Source organism: Macrobrachium rosenbergii, chromosome 49 (assembly GCF_040412425.1).
Source record: "Macrobrachium rosenbergii isolate ZJJX-2024 chromosome 49, ASM4041242v1, whole genome shotgun sequence".
In the NCBI taxonomy this organism is placed as follows: Eukaryota; Metazoa; Arthropoda; class Malacostraca; order Decapoda; family Palaemonidae; genus Macrobrachium; species Macrobrachium rosenbergii.
Genome location: NC_089789.1, coordinates 12174115 through 12179114, shown reverse-complemented (window position 1 = coordinate 12179114; position 5000 = coordinate 12174115). Strand labels below are relative to the sequence as shown.

At 30.6% G+C, this 5000-nt stretch overlaps 1 protein-coding gene across 2 annotated transcripts in view; it reads right to left on the bottom strand.

Moving 5' to 3' along the window:
- LOC136832091 (tyrosine-protein kinase transmembrane receptor Ror-like) overlaps positions 1 to 5000 on the bottom strand; it is a 115492-nt gene that overhangs the window by 58971 nt on the left and 51521 nt on the right. The window lies entirely within an intron of this gene.

Sequence of the window (5000 nt, the reverse complement as noted above, 5' to 3'; positions counted from 1 at the left end):
GCAAGGCCTTTCAACTTCTTGCCCTTTACTTAGTAGACTGAAGAAATACAAGAATAAGTTTACAAAGAAAGTCCTTATAAATTACAGATGGGAATTACAAAGAAAAAAATATATACTGGGAATCCCACACTATGTATATATATATATATATATATATATATATATATATATATATATATATATATATATATATATATATATATATATATATATATAATGTCATGATGTGAACCAAGTATCTGGTTATTACACAACTAATCAAAGAATTAAAAATTTACCTCACTTCAGCTAGATACCTGAACTCTCATAACAATAAAAATTATGACTGAGTACTCTAATGGTAACAGTGATCCCTTAAAAAATTCATCAATCATGTGAAAAACTAAACTAATTCACTTCAGAAAAACTAAAGGAAAAAACGTGTTTATCACTTTGCGTTATGCACACAATTAATCCTATTCACTGGTGGTCAAGAAATGAAACACTGTTTTTTAAAAATTTTAAAAACTAAAATTTATTTTTAAATTCAAAATTTATAATTAGAATTCACAATCTGAAAAATTTGCTATTACTTGAAAGCAACACAAAATTTAATTAATTCTTGACTCAAATTATTAAACAATTACTTGAAAGCAACACAAAATTTAATTAATTCTTGACGCAAATTATTAAACAAAACTAAATCACAAAAACTTTAATTTATCAAGAAATTAAATTAATCAAGCAAAATTTAAACTAACAAGAAATGCTGAAGATTTGGAAAGAGAATTTTAATAAAAAAATTAAATCAAGTATACGATGTTAAATTATCAAGAAATATTTAAAATGCTAAGTAAATGAATGTTAAATCACCAATATATACAATGTGAAAAATCAAGAGATTGCAAACACAATAACACACAAAAATACACAAAAGATTTATCAATAATAATTTCGTTAAGGAAAAATTTCCCTAATATACCTTATTATACCATGGTAATAATAAGTGAAATTCACTTTACCTTACACAGGCTTGTGAAAACATTTGCAAAACCACTTGCAGCTGCTTTAGATTCACAAAACACTTTTTTTGTTAAGCACCGTTACGAATATACAATTTTCCGAAACTCAGATTTCAAAAGCTAAGTTTGATACCAGTGACCACACTAACACTTTACGTTAATAATTTCTCTCCTTTGAAGAAAGAGAGAGAGAGAGAGAAAGAGAGAGAGAGAGAGAACCAAACTAGTCACCCTCTGAAATCAGAATGAATAGATTTTAGGATTCCAGTAGGAAATGAAAGAATCAAATGACATCATTAAGGCATTTTGTGAACGAGGATGTGAGAGAAAGTTCTAGAAGAAGGAAGCAAAATGTTTTGAATTGCAATCTTAAAAAACATGACATAATCGAACGAGACATTTACTCTTACTCTCAAAAGGGCATACGTGATTTGAAAAAAAAAAAAAAAAATCATATGGGAAGCGATCAGAAAAATAAGTGATCAGAGCAATATATGTAACATTGCGAAATCATTCATCTTCCTGGAGTATGGGACAAAACTTTTACAGGAATCGTAACACAACTTGATTACTATTCCCGACCTGTCAAAACGTGAATCAAAACAAAGCGCTCTCTTATCTTAACTGATGACAACTGAAGTGAAACAAGCCTTCACAGAACACACACACATGTTGCTGATATACTAAATTACTATTGAAAATGTATTATCAATTCTAAATTATGCTGTCAAGTTATCTAAATCATTAACTCTTTTGAGATCTGATACTACACTACGATATTCACTACATAAAACATGATAATTCAAGTAAATATATTATGGAAAGACACATATTACAAGGCAACATCATGAAAATATATAAAACATGATAAATATACGAGTAAATATATCAAAACTATAAAAGATACATATTACAAGGCAACATCATGAATATATATATATATATATATATATATATATATATATATATATATATATATATATATATAAATATATATATATGTATATAAATATATATATATATAATATATATATATATATATTTACACTTTTTACAAAATAAAATCAATACCCAAAAGAAATAACACTGTTTTCCATCTTACAGAAACCTTGGTACGCAGAGCCATTAATCTCTTTGCCCTTGACAGCAAAACCCTCTTACATTTATTGCAAGAAGGTATTACTTGCCTTCTAGATTGCTTCAAGAGTACCCAGTTATTAAACTTTATTCCAGTGGCCTAAGAGTTTCACAGCTTTCCTCAGAGGGGCTTAACTAAAGTACTTTCATTTGAGTGAAAAATGACACATGTTGCAAAGACTTTATATGTGTTGAAACGTTGCTGCACCTATAAGAATTAGAAAGACCAAATCATCTGAAAGGAAATAAGGATTTTGTAGTTCAGTTTACATTCACTGAATAAATTTGAATGGCAGCACTTAAAAGAGAGATTATTACTAGACAAATAAATAATGAAAGTATTAAATACTGTAATTTTCTTTTGATATTTCTTAGATAAGAATTAGTTATTTTTTTGGTGCACCTCTATACCTAACATAGCTAAAACCTTGATATAATGCATCCTCTGGACATTTTTTATAGATACAGAGAAAATTAAAGTTATAATCCACGTGTAAAGGAAAATAAACTGCTAGAATAAATTTAATATATCTTTAAGTACTTGATTGCTATGACACAAACCTTATGCCCTTAGTATTAAGGGCATTCTCTCTCTCTCTCTCTCTTCCATATATTCAAGCATTCTGATATCCCCAACTTCAAGCCCAAATCACTAAGGGCATCCCCCCCCTTCTCTCTCTCTCTCTCTCTCTCTCTCTCTCTCTCTCTCTCTCTCTCTCTCTCTCTCTCTCTTCCATAAATTCTAGAATTCTGATATCCCCAACCTAATGCCCTAACCATTAAGGATTTTTTTCTCTCTCTCTCTCTCTCTCTCTCTCTCTCTCTCTCTCTCTCTCTCTCTCTCTTCCATACATTCAAGAATTCTGGTATCCCAGCCTTATGCCCCAGCCATTATGGATATTCTCTCTTTCTCTCTCTCTCTTCCATATATTCAAGAATTCTGATATCCCAACCTTATGCCCTAATCATTTAGGATATTCTCTCTCTCTCTCTCTCTCTCTCTCTCTCTCTCTCTCTCTCTCTCTCTCTCTCTCTCTCTCTTCCATAATTCAAGTATTCTGGTATCCCCAATCTTAATCCTCAGTCTTATGCCCCAATCATTAAGGGCATTCTCGGACTCTCTCTCTCTCTCTCTCTCTCTCTCTCTCTCTCTCTCTCTCTCTCTCTCTCATCCCATAAATTCAAATATTCTGAAATCCTCAAAGTTAAGCCCTAATCATTAAGGGCATTCTCTCTCTCTCTCTCTCTCTCTCTCTCTCTCTCTCTTCCATATATTCGAGAATTATGTTATCCACAACCTTATGCTCTAATCATCAAGGATATTATCTCTCTCTCTCTCTCTCTCTGTCTTCCATAAATTCAAGCATTCTGGTATCCCCAATCTTAAGCCTAAATTTTAAGCCCCAATCATTAAGGGCATTCTTGGGCGCGCGCGCTCTCTCTCTCTCTCTCTTTCCAGCCTTAAGAGAACCCATTCATTCTAAACTCACGTTAGAAACCCAGGGGCAATTTCCCCAAAACATGTTTTAAAAAACTTTTAATAGATAAACTTTTTTTTTTAAACTCTACCTCATTTTCTACTTTGATCTCTCATCTGAACTTCTGTTTAAATAACGACGTCTCATATTACTCGACTCTTCGTCTAGATGGGCCATTTCCCAAACTCATTTCCTTACGAAATTAACTTTCGTGCGTAGTTTTTATTCCGTCACGCGGAAACTATAATGGTTATTCGCTTTAAAGACCTGAGTTTAGGATCTATCTATCTATCTATCTGTCTATTAATATATATATATATATATATATATATATATATATATATATATATATATATATATATATATATATATTCTTTTCCTTCATTTGTAAACGTATTTTGATAATTTTAGTTATCTACTTACACTTTATTTTACTTTTTAAAATTATTATTATTATTATTATTATTATTATTATTATTATTATTATTATTATTATTATTATTATTATTAAAAAGATGAACCTTATTCACATAGAACAAGCCAACCACAGGAGCCATTGACTTGAAATTCAAGCCTCCAAAGAATATGGCGTTCATTTGAAAGAAGTAGCAGAAGGTAATAGGAAATACAGAAAGAAGAGATCAGTTATTGGAAGAGAAAAAGTAAATTAACACATTAATCAATATAAAATTAAAATGAATCAGTAAAACTGATAAATAAATTATTAATTTATTAATCTATTTTTTCTTTTCTAATAACTGATCTCTTCTTTCTGTATTTCCTGTTGCCTTCTGTAACTTCTTGCAAATGAACACCATATTCTTAGGAAGCCTGAATTTCAAGTCAATGGTCCCCGTGGTGGGCTTGTTCTGTATGAATAGGGTTCATCTTCTTATTAATAAATAATAAATGTTATATTCATTAATAAATGTTATATTCATACAGGCTGTTGTTCTGTAGGATACATTATTGTTGTTGTTGATATAAACCGAAATCTCAACAAATGAGAATGGCACAGAAGGGAAATATTAGGGAATGAAGGAAATCAATGCTATAAGGTCGAAAATCCTGTCAACGTGACCCTATTTCCACCCATCGTGACAGGTCACATCTTCAGGGGTGTCGTGACATGTAAATGAGTGATATTAATTAGCAATTTTCACATACAAAGGTTATCCACCTATTGATTAAATACATCTCACCAGCCCTAGGAGAGCTGTTAATCAGCTCAGTGGTCTGGTAAAACTAAGGTACACTTAACTTTTAACAATATTAAACGCTTTTCAAAATCAGTATTAACTTACTTTCTTTAATAATATTGAGGTTAAGAGCTTCTAAAATCGGTTTTGTCCTTTTTACCAAAGAATTCCCAGTTTCAAGATAT